The sequence below is a fragment of the Onychomys torridus genome, chromosome 17, assembly GCF_903995425.1.
Source record: "Onychomys torridus chromosome 17, mOncTor1.1, whole genome shotgun sequence".
In the NCBI taxonomy this organism is placed as follows: Eukaryota; Metazoa; Chordata; class Mammalia; order Rodentia; family Cricetidae; genus Onychomys; species Onychomys torridus.
This window is the reverse complement of record NC_050459.1, coordinates 49,808,464-49,828,080: the sequence shown is the minus strand read 5'-3', so window position 1 is coordinate 49,828,080 and position 19,617 is coordinate 49,808,464. Positions and strand designations below refer to the sequence as shown.

General features: G+C 43.6%; 1 pseudogene; it reads left to right on the top strand.

Annotated features, from left to right (window-relative positions):
• Positions 1-12,727: 12,727 nt before the first annotated feature.
• Positions 12,728-14,002, top strand: LOC118597759 (annotated as a pseudogene).
• Positions 14,003-19,617: the final 5,615 nt, after the last annotated feature.

Sequence of the window (19,617 nt, the reverse complement as noted above, 5' to 3'; positions counted from 1 at the left end):
CAGATAATCTCGGAGCTCATGAACATCTTGCCTCAGCCTCTTGAGTGGTAGATCGCGGGAGTGTACCATCGAACCTGGCTTCTTGGCTTTAAATGCCCCTTCATGTTTAGCTCCAACTGTTGCTGTTGGACTTCAACAGTTTTACCTAACTTTCACTAAAGCTACTTTGCTGTGTTTAAGACTCTTGGAAATGTTGGAGGTACTTTAGCAGGTTGTGAAATAATCTTTATGTAGACCGTGGCTGTTGCTTGTTTATTGAAATTCTCCCTCTTCCTGAGTGCCCAGGTGGTTTCCTAGACACTGTTCCAGTTAGTTGAAGCCATGAGGCTGAGCTCCAGTCAAGGGAAGGTAGATGTAGAGGTAGATCCCTTCTTGTTCTGTCCCTAGACTGATTCTCCACGAGCTTTATTTCCTCTTCTGACAGATTAATACAAATAAACTCAGGATCCCTGGAAAGCACATGTTCAGTTTCTATTTTCACCTGCTAGTAAATGGTAGACCTACACAAATAAATAAATAGATAGATAGATAGATAGGTAGATAACAGAAAAATAAATAAATAAATAAATAAATAAATAAATAAATAAATAAATAAATAGGGAGTATTTTAATTTTCTTAGTGTTGTTGTAGCTAAGTTGCTTAAGAGAGCAGAAACGTATTCTCTCACAGTTCTGGAGACTAGCAGGTGAGATCAGTGTTCTAGTAGAGTAGCGTTCCTTCTGGAGGCTACAGGAAAGCATCCATGACTCTTCCAGGTTCTGGGAGCTGCTGGCAATTCTGCCATTGCTTGGTAGATACACCGTTCTCGTTTCTATTTCTGTCTGCATATGGCCTTCTCTTCTGCATACGTGTCTGAATTTCCCTCTCTTTACAAGGATACTGGTCAGATTGAATTTAGTGGCCACCACAATCTTCCATGGCCTCATCTTAATGTGATTTCATTTGAAATGACCCTTTTCAGAATCACCTTCACAGGTCCAGGCTAGACATGAATTCAGAGGGAATACTTTTCAACTTACTACGGGTATCAATCATCCCAGGGGAAGATGGCCAGAGGGTGTTTCCTAGAGATGATGGCTGAGCTGCATCTTGATGGGTGAATGAAAATGAGGAAGCAATGAGATGTCTCTTTACCTAAGCATGTGGGATACTGCAAAGCAAGCTGAAGACGTCTTTACGAAGGAACTTTCACTGTGTTACTCATTTCACCAAAGCTCAAGTTCAACTTCAGACATTTCTTTTGTCTTTTCACTATAACAAGATAACCTTCACTTACCTGATCCTGGAAATCCTATTTTGTTCTCAGCTGTGAGATCCTCAGAGCCATGAACTTCATATCTATCACACTAACACATCCTGGTGCAAGACTCTCCCTGTAATTACAGACCACCTCCCCCTGCCACCCACCCCCCACCCTCCACCCCGGCCTGATTCCAACTGCGAACATGGAACACCTGGAGACCTCTCATTTTTCTTTCCTCTGATTTGAGGACTAGAGACATTCTCACTCATGAAGAAGTATGAAAGATGACTGTGTTAAGACTCAGAATTGACTTTATTCAGCCCGTCAAACCCTGGAGTCACTCACCAAGCTTTTGGAGTATTAACAGTACGTAAAACTCCATGCTAGCTTGGTGTGGGGGAGTTAAGCGGCTAGTTACAATATTAGCCCTGGCTTTGAAAAATCTATAGTCTGAGAGGAAAAATGAATTCAAGGGGCATACACAGGAGACTGCAGAATCCACTGCAAAAGAGGTCATGTTCCAATACAGTTCTACTTCTGGCGCCTGGTAATTACTTCAAAAGTGGTTACAGAGTTAAATGAAAAGGTTTAGACATTATGAAGAATTATGTCTGACCTTAAACTCTCTTAAAGTTGGACTCTGGATTTTGGATTTCTGGAGTTTGCCTGGGTCTTTAAAACCCCTCAAGCCTTTGACTCACTGTCAGCTTTGGAATCCAGGGCTTTGCCTTATTATCTACGTCATCTCCCCTTGCTCCCATGATTCTCATCTGTACATTAGGGAGAGAATGACGATATGTAACTTCTGGGGAGCAACCATGTCTCAGATGGGCACCTAGGAGCTTTCTTGGTCCCCCCCCCCAGAGTTTCTTGCTAATGGGTTTGAGGGAGAGACATTGGAACAAGTGTTGCAAGATGTTGTGTGTGTGTGTGTGTGTGTGTGTGTGTGTGTGTGTGTGTGTGTACAGATTGAACCCACGGCCTGATGCATGCTGAATGCACACTCTACCACTGACTCACAACCTCATCCTCTCCTGTAGTCTCTTGCTCTTTCTTTTAAACTACTACAACTGCTTTGCATGTAGTTCTCACCTCATGAAACTCATGAGGAATCTGATATCATCACCTCAACATCAAACTCAAGTGCTCGGAGGAGTCCTGGAGGGCAGATGGGATAGGAATGTAAAGGCTGTTTCTCCACGTTCTCCTGGCCATCACTGTTTCAACGCCAGCGCAGTGCTTTGGCAAAAAGTTGCACAGCTGTAGTGCTGGGTTAGGAAAGTACCTAAGAGCAGTAGGTTGAAACTAACAAGTAGTCACCAATTCCTTTTGACTTAAGTCAAGGATTTTATGATTGTTTTAAACATAAATTCTCCACTGCACTGAGTACCCATCAGAAGCTCCGTCAAAGCACCTGTGGCCATCTTCATAGTGGTTGTTGGAAATAGAACTGCGAAGTTTGATGTATCACTTGTTTAGATAATTCAGGTTTCCTATATAATCTAAAAAAAAAAAATCAGCTGATCAGTTTTCATTGCCGTCATATATGATTTTTGTTTTTCATTCTAGCATTAAACCTCCAACATTCTAGAAACATCCCCAGATCGAACAAACCAGCATGCTTGGGCACCCTCTATGATAGTGTTTCCGAGTCGTTTCTGTTCATCTCAGTCAGACTTGTCCTCTCTAGCTATCCCTCTGTGACCAGGACCCACAGAAGCTGAACAGAGGCACTGGCTGTTGATCTCATCTGCCTGGCTGTGGGTAAGACAAAAGAAAAGGCTAACTGCATAGGGACAGTCCCTAAACCTATAACTTGGCTGTATTTTTCTCAGGAGAGCCTTAAAACTTTGACCTTCCCCACTTGTTTCTAAGAACGATTGCTTGTCAGGGTGCGTCATCACTTCTACTTAGCTCTGTTACTCTCACAGAGACAAAGCTGCAAGCCTGAGACAACTCTCCTAGAAACACAATTTTATGCCAGGATTTGAAATGCCAAAAATACTGGGCCCCTCGACAAGAAATTCTAGTCTCAGTATTAACAAAACAAGGAGTCAGTTTTTTTTTTTTTTTTTAATCTTATTTATTTGTGCATACAGAGCAGAATGACAGTTTCATCCATGTCTTTACACACATCTCAATCTGTAGATTTTTTTTGGTACTTATTTCACTTCCTTAATTGGATGAAAGTATGCAGCTGATGATTTATGGATCTCCAGTTGTGCCAAGCATCATTTTAAATGTGCACAGCTGCTCGGCAGTAGTTTAACTTGGCAGATAGCATTAAACCATTGAATTGTGTCATTTATTTGTATATGCATACAATAGCCTCCTTGTGCAGGTTCCTCAAAAAGTCTTGCAGGAATAAATCAGAGAGTGATTTATTCTCTTGGAAGACTGTCAGGATTTCCAGAAGGAAGAATGAGATAGGACTTTCTGGCATTGATAGTGTCCCCAGGGAGCCACGGAGACAGGCCAAAGTGGATCAAGGTTAACAGAGTGAGAGGTAGGGTCTTGTAGTTGGGAGCTCGGGTTCCAATGGTCTTTAGAGAGTGTAGGACATGTTGCTGCTGACAACACTCTCACTTTCCTTATGACACATCTCAGGGAAGCAGCTAAAAGGGGCGGGGGTGATCAAATGCAAGTCCGCTGCAGGCATAAATAACTCAAGAAGTTCTGTTGACAACAAAAAAAAACCCCTCTGGCATTCACAGTAGTTAACAACGCTATCTTCAGATTCAAAGGGCCCTGAGATTTGCCACTGTTGTCCTTTGTAGTCAAGTATGATACTGTTGACACTGTGGTAATTCCTGTACAAAAGTGTGGCTGAAAATATCCGAACGTGACAGATGGTGAGGTCTTTTTGCAGAGAGCAGTGGAAAATCTTTTTTTGGTTTATGTCAGTTGGGCCTCCCAGGGCACAGTTTACCTCGTCACAAAGTCATTGTGTATCTGTCTATAGAAGGCCCGGATATTCCGGTTCCTGTCTCTTGCCTCCAGCATCCCATGAACATCTCCATTGCTTGAGTGCCTCTCCTTTGGGATCATGGGAAGATCTTACCCGGTCCGCTTTTGGTCACCATGCCTCTACTGTGGCTTGTGAGAGGATCACTTTATAGTGGATAGCTGTGTCCCCCCAATGGCTTTGTCCATTGATGGTTTTTGTTTTTCTGCTTGAATGATTGGAGAGTTTCCAACTGGAATGATGAGAGGTAGGATGGAGCCCCACCACTTCCATTTCGCTTGTCCTTGGAAAGAGAAAAGCAGAGGTAATGCTATGGGCTGAGGTATGCCTCTTTTGTAGGTGAGCAGGTCAAACATTTGGAAGTCTGTTGCCTTAAAAATCTGTCTCTAACCCTGGAGAAGAAGAAAAAGAAAGAAGAATGTTTCCATAACAATTCATGTTCAAAAACCTACTTAAAGTCTTGAAATCCCTAGGGGTCATCTCTGAAGGCTGATAAGGGTGTCCTCAAACCACTGCAAACATTTCAGAGAGCTTTTCTATGCTGGCTGTTCAGGTAGCTCATTTGAGACAGCAGTTGGATAGGCCGGGTATAAAAATGTAAGTATCATGGAGAAAGCCAAGTGCTTTTTGGCAATTGATCACTGTCTTAGTTAGGGTTTCTATTGCTGTGATAAAACACCATGACCAAAAGCAGCTTGGAGAAGAAAGGGTTTATTTCAGTTTACAACTCTCTGGTCACACTCCATCACTAAGGGAAGTCAGGGCAAGAACTCAAGGCAGGAAGCTGGAACTGAAGCAAAGGCCATGGAGGAATGCTGCTCACTCGTGGCTTGCAGCCAGGCTACATAAGTACAAAACATAAGTTAGATTGAAAAAAAAAAAGTGAGTTTGACAGAATCTACACTGTCCTAGAAAAGACTTTCTTTACTCCCCGCTCTTCCCAGGAATTGAGCCTAGGGCCTGCTGTCAGTGAAGCAAGGGTTCTACTTCTGAGCTATGACCATAGGAGTAGGGTGTCTTCTGTTTGGGCTGCCCGCCCAGAGGATGCAGCATAAGGCATCATCTTGGGAGTCATCACCAGATCTGTTGGTATCTTGAACCTGGATTTCCTAAAATGATGAGAAATAAATTTCTGTAATTTAAACTCATTGGTATTTTGTAATAACAGCACAAACAGCCTAAGACACAGCAGCATTTAAAGCTACAAACTATTTTCAGAGTATTTATTAGAAGAAATTGAGGCTAATTTTTTTTTTAAGATTTATTTATTATGTACACAGAATTCTGCCTGCATGTGTCCCTACAGGCCAGAAGAGGGCACCAGATCTCATTACAAGTGGTTGTGAGCCACCATGTGGTTGCTGGGAATTGAACTTAGGAGCTCTGGAAGAGCCGTTGATGCTCTTAACCACTGAGCCATCTCTCCAGCCCGAGGCTAATTTTTAACCTTACATTATTTTGAATGTAAATGAACATATTGCAAATTGTACCTCACATCTCCCAAAGGAGGAACTGTCCTATGTCTTTTTGGCATTTAAAAACATTAAAAAGTCAGAAATCCATCTACATGTGGTCATATGACCCCAAAGAGGAGTCAAAACAGTTGAATTAAATCGTTTTTTAAATGAAGAATTCAGTTAAACTTAAGTTGTTTACTTGTAGTCAAAGATGACCTTGAACTTCTGATTCTCCTGTCTCTACCCTGAGTTCTGGGGTTACAGGTATGTACCACCATTTCCAGGTTATGTGGCACTGGGGATTAAACCATGGCTTCGTGAAAGGCAGGCAGACATTCTATCAACTGAGTTACAGCCCTAGCCCAAATAGCTTTTAGCTTAAGACCAAAGTTGAAATTCTGTGATCTGTCGCTGTTTATTTGCCATTCTCATGTGATATAGCCTCATGCAATAGGCTCCTTGGCTTTGTTATAAGAAATGTGAAAGTTTGGCTGGGCAGTGGTGGTGCACACCTTTAATCCCAGCACTCAGGAGGCAGAGCCAGGTGGATCTCAGTGAGTTCAAGGCCAGTCTGGTCTACAGAGCGAGATCCAGGACAGGCACCAAAACTACACAGAGAAACCCTGTCTCAGAACCTCCCCCCCTCAAAAACAAAAAAGAAATGTGAAAGTTCATACATGTCATAAATCAAGTGACACTATAAATATTTCCTGAGTTTGCACTATGCTCAGGGAGCTCTGATGCTTTTAGAAGCTCAGAGGGCTCCTATGCTCTTAGATGCTCAGCACTTCCATAGTGGGGCCACTGGAATGTCAGAGGAAACTTTGGAGGACTGCTGAGCAAGCCATTCCTAAATCCTTGGAAGAGCCCAGGGCTGGCAGGAGTCTAACTATACACTAAAGGAGCACTGAAAAGATAACCCCAACAATTTTTCATGCACATCTTCATAAACACATGATACTTGTTGCAGAACATAGACCTTTAGCTTGTGTTTCAGGGAGCAAAGGACACTTACTGAATGAGGGCTAGTGTTCCTTAAATGTTGAGCACTGCATTTTTTCCAACAGGAACGGAGTCACAGCAATCTCAAGCTCTCTCTCTCTCTCTCTCTCTCTCTCTCTCTCTCTCTCTCTCTCCCTCCTTTCCTCTCTCTCATTTTGCATTGTTTTGTTTGACACATGGTCTTGCTATGCACTGTGTAGCCCATGCTGACTTTGAACTCACCATGTAGTGCAGTCTACCCTCAAACCTCACATCAATCCTCCTGCCTCATCCTCCCAAGTGCTGGAGTTACATGGATGTGTGTAGTTTTCCTGCCTGGCCCACAGTCAGGACAAATCTCTCTCACCCGCCAGTCCCACAGTCTCTCAGACCCAACCAAGTAAGCACACAGAGACTTATATTACTTATAAACTGTATGGCCGTGGCAGGCTTCTTGTTATCTACTTCTTTTATCTTAAATTAACCTATTTCTGTTAATCTATACTTTGCCACGTGGCTCATGGCTTACCAGTACCTTATCTCTTTCTTGTCATGGCGGCTGGCAGTGTCTCCCTGCCTCAGCCTTCCACCTCCCAGAATTCTCCTCTCTCTTGTCCAGCCTATACTTCCTGCCTGGCCACTGGCCAAACAGCATTTTATTTATACAGAGCGATATCCACAGCAGATGTGTGCCACTATGCCTGGCTCAGCAGCATTTTTCGCTGAGAAGCTCCTTGTCTGTTGACTGCCCTGTAGGATGTGAGCCGTGGGCCAGCAACACTCAGAGTGTTCCTGAAAGTCTGGTTGTTCCCAGTGGTCAGTTCTTCAGGAAGAAGAATGAACGTGGAAGCTTGAAAAGACAATGTGTCATCAATGGAGATAGCAATGACAATCCCCCAACAGATCGCCATACGTCAGATAATTTGTCTGTGGATGCTACAGCTAAAATATAAACCAAGAACTGAGGGTTTGGGGGTGTGGGCCAGTGATAGAGAATTTGTCTAGCTGATGTAGGGTTCTGAAGTTTAATCCCCAACATGGGAGGAAAGACAGAAGAACAAGAGAGAAGGGATAGAGAGAGGGAGGGGGAGGAAGGGAAGAAGGAGGGAGGGAGGGAGAGAAGAAGGGAAGGAGGGAAGGAGGGAAGGAGGGAAGGAGAGTAGATGGCCTTCAGGGAGAGATATATATTCAGATCAGGCTGGAAAGGGTTGACAAAACCATCTGTCTGTGATGGCGAGTTTGTCCACTTCACACAAACTAGACCCACCTGGGAAGAGAGTCTCAGTGAGGGATTGGCTACATCAAGTTGACCCGTGGCATATGCATGGGAGATAGTTTGGTTTGCCCTAGCTGATATGGAAAGACCCAGCCTGAAGGCGGGCAGGACCTTTCTCTGGTTTGGAGCCCTGAAGTCTTAAGAGTAGAGAAAGCTTGCAGAGGACTATACATTCCATTCTCTCTACTCTTGACTGGGTGTGATGTAACCCATGTCTCAAGCCCCTGCTGCTATATCTTCCCCACAGTAACAGACTGTACCCTGGAAGTACAAGCTAAAAATCAACCTTTTCTCCCTTAAGCTGTTTTTTTGTTTGTTTGTTTGTTTTGTTTTGTTTTTTTGGTAAGGGTATTTTATCACAGCAACTGAGTGAAACCTGGATGCATGCCATGGCCATGCCTAGAAGACTTGAGGTCACATCAAAGCAAGCGAAGCTCTTTTAAAAAAAAAAAACAAAAACAAAAAAACTTTTTACTGATTCTTTGTGCATTTCACATCATGCATCCTGATCCCACGCATCTCCCCATCCCCTTGCTTCTGCCCTCTACCCTTGCAACCTTCCCATCCCCTGAAATACAAAATATAAAAGTAAAACTGAAAAACAAAACAAATAACAAGTACAACAACAACAACAACAAAAATAAAAAGATCTCAGCATGGAAGCTGCAGTGTGGTCCAGTGAATCACACAGTGTATCCTTTCGTCCATATGTCTTTACTTGTAAGTGTTCATTGCAATGAGTCACTGGTCTGGTCCAAGGCCTCTGGCTTCTGTTACATCCTTGACACTAGGCCCTCAGAGGGACTCCTCTTGGACATCCTGTTGTTGTCTGTGTCTTGGCCATCCTGTAGCTTTGGATTTGTAGATTCATCCCCTTCACACGCTCTAGCAGTTTATAGATGAGGTGGATGTTGGGTTCCAACTCAGAGGCCTGGTTGTAGGCCTGGGTGGTAGCTGGGTCAGTCAGTCTGCCAGCTTTTCCTCATCCTCACCACCCAGGCAAGCTCTTTAGCACTGCCCTATCTAGCTCACCCAATGTAGCAAACAGCAAGGAGTGGGGCCAGTTCTCCTGCTCTCACACCCTGGAGTCCAGCTCACCCACACTCACACTACCAGGGACAGCTCTATTATTTTGCCCAGGCAAGGTACAGGGCCCATTCTCTGAATCGCTGCACTTGGTGAGGGGCAGGGCCAGTTCTCCCAGTGAAGCTCATTTTTATTCACATTAGCCACATCTCAAGTACTTAATAATTACACAGAGCTGGTAGCAACTGTATTAGACAGTGAAGCTTTAGTTAGGGTCTTACCTGTCAGGTCCACAGCTTATGTATTCCTGATAATTGTTGCTGTTGGTTTAATAGCATGGTGCCTTGGAGTCGGTACATGTTTTATCCATGACTGTTCCCTCCACAGCATCGTGTCAGATGCTTGGGACTCAGCAGCCACGGCCATCACAAACAAAGCCTCTACTCCCCAAGAGTTTATACTCTAGTGTCTAACACTGACAATAAATTAATAATATAGAATAACTGCTGCTGGTAAGTGATGGTATGAAGACAATAAATGGGAAGACAGGATTAATAATTTGGGGCAGGCTGAATGAAGTCTTGGCAAGACTAAGTTTGCCCTTGGCCTTGATGTGTACACTCAGCTCTAAGAAAGGTGCATTTATCAGCTCTGGAGCATACAGTTGGGGTTGAGGGCCCTTTCTGAATATGGGCTTAACCACATGTTTGAATTCTCAGAACACACTCTCTTCATGGCTCTGTCTGGTATCAGTCACCAGTATGGACTTTTGCCAATGAAGAGAGGCATATGGAGGAAAGGCATCCGGTCCAAGAATTGGTAGCCATAACTCCCCATTCCTGATCTGTTACTCATCAACTCCACACAAGCCCTCTAACCTCTCTGGCCTTTGCTTTCCTCTATGTCCCTTAAATCTTAGCATTTTGTGGTTCTGTGTTCATATCAAGAACCCCAATGGTTTCAGGCCCCGTGAGACCCCAATTATAATGAAAACTGGGAGTTTGGAAAGGACAGGGAAAAGGAAAAAGAGGACCAGCCTTGTCTCACAATGCAGGAAGTACAAGGCTGGTGTTCTGCCAATAGATCAATGACAGCATTAAAGAAGAAAGAAGTAAACCAACTGAGCTGGCGGTGTGAAGGGCAGCTGAGCCAGAATTAAACGAGCACAGGGGTAAATGCTGATTTGAGCAGCAGTCAAGGAACACACGTGACCAGATTTTAAAATTACTGAAAGTATGGAAAGGGGAGGAAAATGGGGAGTGGGTCTTCCAAATGATTTTGCAAGAATCTCAAACGATTCTTTCACTAACAGTAGAGTGCTTGCTTAGCATGTATGTGAGACCCTAGGCTTGATACCCTAAAGGAAAAAAGTGAGTAAGTACCATTTGGAATGGTCCTTATTTTTTAATGAATGAATTGATTGATTGATTGGCTGATTGATTTAAGACCAGATCTCCTCACTCTGGAGTCAGTTTGGCCTTGAACTCACAAACCATGTGAGGATGGTCTTATTTATTGTTTTAGAGACAGGGTTTATCTGTGTAGGCTGTCCTGGAACTTGCTTTGTAGCCCAGGCTGACCTCAAACTCAGAGATCTGTCTGCCGCTGCCTTCCAAGAGCTAGGACTAACGGTATGGCTCACTATACCCAGGTCTTAAATTTTTGTTTGTTTGTTTGTTTATTTATTTATTTGTGACAAGGTTTCTCTGCGTAGCCATAGCTTTCCTGGAACTTACTCAGTAGACCAGGCAGGCCTCGAATTCACAGAGATCTGTCTGCCTCTACCTCCCGAGTGCTGATATTAAAGGAATGCACCAACACTGCCTGGCAATACATCAGTTTTTAAAAAGCAAAAAACTTAAACAAACAACCAAAAAAAAAAAAAAAACAACCCCAAAACCAAGCATTGGAGAGAATGTAGAGAAAGTAGAAACCTTATGAATTGCCCTGAGGCAAATGAAATCATGTCACTACTGTGGAAAGCTATTGTGAATTCTCTTAAAAAATTAAAACGGATTGCTGGGTATCTTTGATGGTGGCTGAGGCAAGAGAATTACCGCAAATTTAGGGCTATATTGTTCCACACAACAAGTTCTATGCCATCCAAAGGGTAGAGAGTGAGACTCTTAAAAATACAATGAGAAACAGTTGAATAGAAGTACAGTATGAATCAGCAGTTCTACTCATAATCCATGATGGCTCAAATCATTGAATTGAGGGGTCATCAAACGGCTCAATAGGTAAGATGCTCGCCAAGCAAGGCTGACGAGCTAAGTTCAGTTCCTAAACACACATAAGGTTGGAGAGAAGAACAGACTCCAAAAACTTGTCCTCTGACCTCTCTGTGCCTGTTGCCCAAAACATATCTCACAGGCTTGAAATCACATAAAAATAAAAGAGACGTTGAAACTAAAACATGGAAGAAATATGCACCAATGTTGCAAAGGAAACTTGGGTAAAAGTCCAGGCAGCCAGCTGTTCCAGTCATTTTTCACATTTTTAGGAGTCATTTGTTTGCACTTCCTGCTTACTCAATTAATATTATCTCCTACTCCATTCTCCCAGAAAGTTGAAAATTAGATGGTAATAGTTCTAGTTTTCCTTGTTAACAAATTTAGAAAAAAAAAAAAAATCACAGAAAGAAGTGTAAAATGTATAAGACAGAAATATATCCAAGAAAGTTTTGGGTTGATAAGACAAGTGAGGACAGAAAGTGAATTAGGTACAACACTTTGCACTCACCAAAATAGGGTAAATGATGGAGTATTTCCTCTGAATCTGTCAAATGTTATTGGACTGGACGTTGGGAATGTAATGGTTGAGTGTATATATTGTATATTCTATTTTTAAAAGATTAATTTATTTATTATGCATACAGTATTCTGCTTGCATGCATGCCTGAGGGCAGAAGAGGGCACCAGATCTCATTACAGATGGTTGTGAACCACCATGTGGTTGCTGGGAATTGAACTCAGGTCCTCTGGAAGAGCAGTCAGTGAGCCATCTCTCCAGGCCCTGTATAGACTTAGGTATACAGTTATTCTATTAGTAATCATCTTCTTGTATTATTTTAGAACGACCAAAAAAGGGGGGAAGATGTGATGATTTATTGTGTATCAAATGTAGCTTGCCTGAGGATGACAGGGCAGAGCAAGCCACTAGATTAAACAGAGAGTCCAGGCGGCGAAGGCACACAAGCAGTGTTGGCACACAGGCAGTGGTGGCCTAGCACTCAGGAGGCAGATATCTGTCTGGATATGTGAGTTCAAAGCCACCCTGGACTACAGGAGATTGAATCAGTCTAAGTGAGAACTCAGCCTGGCAGCAGTGGCCACACCTATAATCCCAGTCCTTGAGAAACACATGCCTTAAATGCCAGCACCAGCGAGGAAGCGATCTGATTGGCTGGAGAAAGGTATATAGGCATGAGGAGATAGGAAGCCAGTCTCTTTTCAGCCAGAGAGCTCTTTGGACTGAGGACTCAGAGGCTTTCAAAGAGAGGATTGGCGGACCTGGGGAGGTGAGACGTGGCAGTGGCTTGTTCTTTCGTCTCTCCGATCTTTACAGTACTATCTGGCTGCCGTTTTTTGTTTGGTTTTGCTTTGTTTTTTTATTAAAAGGCCGTTTAAGATTTAGTGCAACTCCTGGTGCCTTACATGGTAAGGGATAAGCCAACGGCCCAGGGGGCAAGACCCAGGGGCAGGACTTGGGAGCCGAAGGACAGCTGGCGGCTCTCCTCCCAGCTTCTGGAGGCGAACCCGAAATGGTCGACAGCGTCATGGCCGAACTGGATGCGGAAGAGCAGCTTTTGGATTATGATGAATTTGAAGAGGCGCAAGCAGCCCAGGAGAGCACCCCAGCTCCCCCGAAGAAAGATGTCCAAGGATCTTATGTCTCGGTTCACAGTTCTAGCTTCCGGGACTTTCTGCTGAAGCCCGAGCTCCTGAGAGCCATAATGGACTGTGGCTTTGAGCACCCTTCATAGGTCCAGCATGAGTGCCTTCCCCAGGCCGTTCTGGGTGTGGATGTCCTGTGCCAGGCCAAGTCTGGGATGGGCAAGACGGCCGTGTTCGTGCAGGCCACCCTGCAGCAGATGGAGCCCAAGGACGGCCCCTTATCGGTACTGGTCATGTGCCACACGAGGGAGCTGGCCTTCCAGATCAGCAAGGAGTATGAGCGCTTCTCCAAGTACATGGCCAGCGTCAAGGTATCTGTGTTCTTTGGGGGCCTCTCCATCCAGAAGGACGAAGAGGTGTTGAAGAGGCACCATCCCCACGTGGTGGTGGGGACCCCAGGCCGGATCCTGGTGCTGGTCCGCAGCGGGAGCCTGGACCTGAGGAACGTGAAGCACTTTGTGCTGGACGAATGTGACAAGATGCTGGGGCAGCTGGCCATGCGGCGGGACGTGCAGGACATCTTTCGCGTGACCCCCCACCAGAAGCAGTGCATGATGTTCAGCGCCACCCTGAGCAAAGAGATCCGGCCCGTGTGCAGGACGTTCATGCAGGATCCCATGGAGGTGTGTGTGGAGGACGAGAGCAAGCTGTCTCTGCACAGCCTGCAGCAGTACTATGTCAAGCTCAGGGAGAGCCAGAAGAACCGGAAGCTCTGCGACCTCCTCGACGTCCTAGACTTTAACCAGGTGCTGATCTTTGTCAAGTCTGTGCAGCGCTGCATGGCCCTGGCCCAGCTCCTAGTGGACCAGAACTTCCCAGCCACTGCCATCCACCGAGGCATGCAGCAGGTGGAGCGCCTGTCCCACTTCCTGCAGTTCAAGGCCTTCGAGTGGCGCATCCTGGTGGCCACCAACCTGTTTGGCAGAGGTATGGACATGGAGCAAGTCGACGTGGTCTTCAACTAGGACATGCCAGAGGACTCAGACACCTACCTTCACCGAGTAGCCCGTGCTGGTCGCTTCGGTACCAGAGGCCTGGCGCTCACTTTTGTGTCTGAGGAGAGTGATGAACACATCCTCAGTGACGTTCAGGGCCGCTTTCAAGTCAATCTGGCAGAGCTTACCGAAGAAATAGACATCTCCACACACCTTGCTTGAAGAACCGAATAGACCTACGGACAAATAAACACCCCAAGAAGAAGGGAGAACCACCCCGCAAGAAACAAGTCACCCAGAAAAGGAATAATCTGACCTGATGGGATCTCTGAAGAGCTAAAAACGATCACGGGATCCCACAACAACAGTTCCCCCAGGACCGTGATGACACCGTGAAGGGGAGCAACACCACCTACTCAAGACAGGCTTCGGGCTGCAAACTGCTCAGGACAGTGTCCAGATGGCTCCTGGAGATCCAGCCTCACAGACTGCTGTTGCCAGGACTTGAGACAAGCCCTGCTCTCTCCAGTGAGTCAGACACTGCACTGCAAACGACACAGCCACCTCTCTCAAAGGACTTGACGATGAACCCCAAGTTGGTTACAAGTTGTTGTTGGTAATATAAAAAAAAAAAAAAAACGAAACAAAGGAGTTTAGATTCAGGGGTTTGTTTGTTTGTTGTTGTTTGTTTGTTTGTTTGGTTTTTCTTGACAGGGTTTCTCTGTGTAGCTTTTCGCCTTACCTAGATCTCGCTTGGTAAACCAGACTGGCCTCGAACTCACAAAGATCCGCCTGCCTCTGTCTCCCGAGTGCTGGGATTAAAGGCGTGCACCACTACTGCCCCGCATAGATTCAGGGGTCTTGTTTGGAAAAACAAGATATAAGAAATATTAGATACCATAAGATAAAAGGTATCTTTCTACTAGTTTGGCCAGTTGTCTCTGTACTTTTTCCTGTCATGGTCACAATATCCCTTGCTCATAGCATCCTGCCTTTCTCTCATCAATTGGACTCTAGGAGCTCCCTCAAAACCCAGCTGTGGATGTTTCTGCCTTCTTCAGTCAATGGATTAGGATTCTATGATGACAGTCAGGGTATTCAGACATCCAATCACCAGAGTCTGTCCATCAGGCTCCCTCTGTACTATTGGCAGTAGTCTCTTGTGGAGTCATCCTTATGGATTCCTGGGAACCTCCCTAGCACTCTGTTTCTCCCTATTCCCATTGTGTCTTCATTTATCATGGTGTCTGTTTCCTTGCTCTCCCCATCTATTCCCATTCCTGCTCGAACCTCCCACTCCCCTAAGCCCTCATCCCCCATCCCTTGCCCTCCATCACCACCCCTCCCATCCCCAGTTTGCTCATTTATATCTCATCCTTTTCTCCATCACTGGGCAATCTGTGTGCTCTTTCTAGGGTCGTCCTTACTGGCTAGCCACCCTGGAGTCTTGGGCTGCAGTCTGGTTTTCCTTTGCCTTATGTCTAGTATCCACTTCTGAGTGAGTCCATACCATGTTTTTCCTTCTGAGCTGGATTACCCCAGTCAGGATGATATTTTCTAGTTCCATCCATTTGCCTGCAAATCTCATGATGTCATTGTTTTTCTCTGCTGGCTAGTACTCCATTGTATATATGGACCACTTTTTCTCCATCCTTTCTTCATTTGAGGGGCATCTTGGTTGTTTCTGGGCCCTAGATATTCCAAATAAGGCTGCTATGAATATGGCTGTGCATTTGTCCTTATGGTATGATTGAATATTCCTTGGGTATATTCTCTAGTGTGGTATAGCTGGGTCTTGAGGAAGATTGGAAGTAGGAAGTATTCTGGAACACGTTGGCACTTGAGATCACTTCCTAAATATAATATCAGTAGCACAGACACTGAGAGCATCAATTAATACATGTGACCTCTTGATACTGAGAAGGTTTTGTAGGGCAAAGGAGAAGGTCAAGGAGACCAAATGACAGCCTACAGAATGGGAAAAGATGTTCACCAACCCCACATCTGACACAGGGCTGATCTCCAGAATATATAAAGAAATCAAGAAACTAGACATCAAACTACCTAAACGCCCAATTAAAAATGGGCTATAGAGCCTCTCAGAGAATTCTCAACACACAATCTCAAATGGCCCAAAGAATTTAAGGAATTGCTCACCATCTTTAGTCATCAGGGAAATGCATAAAAATGATGCTGAGATACCATCTTATACCTGTCCGAATGGCTAAGGAAAAAAATAAAAGTGAAGAGAGCTTATGTTGGAGAGTATATGGAGCAAGGGGCACAGTTTCCACTGTTGGTGGGATTGCAAACTTGTGTGGCCACTTTGGAAATCAGTGTGGCAGTTTCTAGCAGAAAAAAATTTTTAATGACTATGAGACATCTGCTCCTGGCAGCATGAATCTACTTCAGAGAAGAAAGTGGACATTGTAGAAACTCCACATAGATTTTATTTTCTTTCTGGGAAAACTTAGTCATTTGGTGAGAGAGTTTCCCTACCTCAATAGCTGACAGTATGCTGTCCAGATGGGACAGGGAAGACAAGATAGAAAGGCCCTTCAGAATATCCTGTTTGACAGAAAGGTCTATCAGATACCCTAAGCTTTTAGGCTGAAGATGGAGGGCCCAAAGTTGCTGGGGAACCTTGGGTGAATGTCCAGGCAGCCTGCTGTTCCTGTCATTTGTCACATATTTTTGGAAGTCATTTTTTTTTTTTGCACTTCCTGCTTACTCAGTTTATATTATTTCCTTCCTGGGTCTCTGATGGAGTAGAAGATTTAATAGTCATTGTTCCAGTTTTCCTTGTTAACAAATTCAGAAAAGAACTCACTTAAAGATGTGTAAAGTGTAGTAGACGGAAAGACATCCAAGAAAATTTTGGGTTGTTAAGACAACTTACGATAGAACGTGAAATAGGTACAACACTTTGCACTCACCAAAATAGGATAAATGATGGAATATTTTCTCCGAATGTGTCAAATGTTTATGGTCTGGACATTGTTAATGTAATTATTAACTGTTTATATTGTGTATACTTATGTATATCGTTTTTCTTATATTATTTATAACCTCGTATAATTTTAGAAAAAAAGAGAGATGTCATGATATAATGGCTATCAGATAAATCTTGGCTGAGGGTTGGAGGACAGAGCTAGCCACTAGAATAAACACAGGCTAGGCAGTGGTGGTACACATCTTTAATCCTAGCACTGAGGAGGCAGATGTCTGTCTGGATCTCTGGGAGTTCAAAGCCACTTTGGACTAAATGCAATTGATTCAATCTAGGAGAGAAACAGAGCGGGGCACTGGTAGCACATACCTTCAATCTTAGTACTTGGGCGTCACATGCCTATAATCTCAGCACCAGGAAGGAAGTGATATGGCTGGGTGGAGACAGGTATTTAAAAGTGAAAAGACAGGAACTAAATCTCTTTTCAACAGAGGCCTTAGGCTAGAGAGCTTTTTCAGCTGAGGACTTTTTCAGCTGAGACTCTCTGAGGCTTTGAAACGTAGGCTTCGAGGTATTGGCGAGGTGAGAGATGGCAGCGGTGTGTTCATTTTTCTTTCTGATGTTTCAGCATTTACCCGAGTATTGGTGCTCTATTTTTTTTTTTAATTTTTATTTTTATTAAATGACCATTTAAGATTCATACAAGGGGCAGGCAGGGAAGAAGGGTCAGAGACCAGAGACAGACTTAAAGAGAATAGGGAAACTCTTGTGAAACTTTAGCATGCTTACACTCGTGGTCAAACGAAAGAAGTTTCTTTTTTTATTTGGTACATAAACTTGCTGTAAGCAAAACACTCAAAGGGAAAATTCCTAAGCAGCAGTGCTGGCCTTAGGAGTCATTTGTCAAATTAATCATGATATATTTTCTTGCCTTGAGTGCGTCAGCTGGGATATATTACATTCCATCCTAGGAACAGAATCCAAGTCACAGATTCCCACAAACAACTGCTCAGTCTACAGGAGAACAGAGTGCTCCTGGTTTTCCCATACCATTTTCTTGAGTTTTCTGCCATCTTTCAGCTTGGGCGATGCTATCAGAGTAGGAACCTCATACAGAGTTTTGGTTTTTTTGTTTTGTTTTTAAAGATTTATTTATTATATATACAGCCTGTTATGACTGCAGGTCAGAAGAGGGCAGCAGATCTCATTACAGATGGTTGTGAGCCATCATGTGGATGCTGGGAATTGAACTCAGGACCTCTGGAAGAGCAGTCAGTGCTCTTAACCTCTGAGCCATCTCTCCAGCTCCTATACAGAGTTTTAAAGCCAACACAATGCTGGCATCCTGATTCCAGCACAAAGCAATCCTGGGTCTAGTATGAGGGGGTTGGTTTTGATAAATATTTGAAATAAGCTTCAAGAAAGAGTCCACGTGTTTAGCTCAATCTCTCTTTCTAGCACTACAGTTAAGTAAGTGGGATGTCTAACAATGAAATTATAACATTTGATCATGTACTATTTGACAAAATAATGTGCTTAATATTACATTAAGCCAAAAATGTATACTGAATTATAATCAATTTAAACATGTTGGCATTCTTAAAAATGTGAAAATTTATAATCTGAAATTAAGCATGTTTAGGGTAGTATGACTGTAGATGATGGCTAATTCTGTAATTCTGAAATTCTATGTTTATTTTCTTAATTTGAAGTAAAATATGGCCATATTTTGTTTAATTAAATGAAGTTGATGTAGATATCTTGTGCACAAATGTCCATAGGAATAAAATGTCTCAGGCTAAATCTCTGCTTCTGAATGCACATCATCGTGCATCCTGCCCTCCCTATTCCAAATTTGGACTCAACATTGGTGGGACAGGGACCCATGATATCTATAGTTGAAACTAAAAAGCTAAGAATTTTCTAGATCATTGGGGTATTTTTAATTCTCTTATGGTAACTAATCAAAACAACCTTTTTAAAGACAAGCAGTTTTATCCATTTGTATATTAATTTCCTCCATGCCACGGTTCAAAAGTAAGTAAACCATCCCCTTCCCCCACCAGCCAGGATCTTACTATGTAACCAAGCATGGCCTTGATCTCATAATCCTCTTGCCCCAGCCTCCTGAATTTTGGGATGATAATAATGTTCCATACACTAAAGTTTTGTGAATAGTCATTTGAGAAAAGGTATTTTCTCTCTTTTTAAAGAAACATTTATTTATTTATATTTATTTATAAGGATTTTATAAGGGATGTTTTGCCTGCATGGATGTCTGTTTATCACATATCTGCATGATACCCTCAGAGGCCAAGAGAAGATGTAACTCTCCTTAACTGGAATTACAAATGGTTCAAAGCAGCATGGGGGTTAGAAATGAAAACCAGGTCCTCTGGAAGAGCAGCCAGTGCTCTTGACTGCTGAGTTATCTTTCCACCCTATCACTATTATTATTATTGTTGTGGTTGTGCAGGGGGGTGGGGGGCGGCGGGTGCAATATCCCCCATCCACCACATGTTCCTGAACTCATGCTATTATTAGTAGCGAGAGACTTTATCCACTGAGCCATCTTTCTGGGTAGGAGAAACAAAATTTTCTTACTGTCGTAAAGAAACACACCATCTAGTTTCTTGACATTGTTCTAGAATCTAGACATTTTATTTCATGCCACTCAAATGAACAGAATTTAACTTAAATATCTCCTCGACACATTAGATTCAAACTGAATTAATGTACTTGGGAGCTCAGCAGGCAAATGGAGGAAAAGTTCACATTGACTATTGCCTTTTGGGTTATGGGGGCTTGGGAGAGGGTACAAAAGCTTGAGCCCGTTGACAAAAATTGGTAGCCACCCCAGGCCAGATTTTTGTCTTGGCTTATTTTA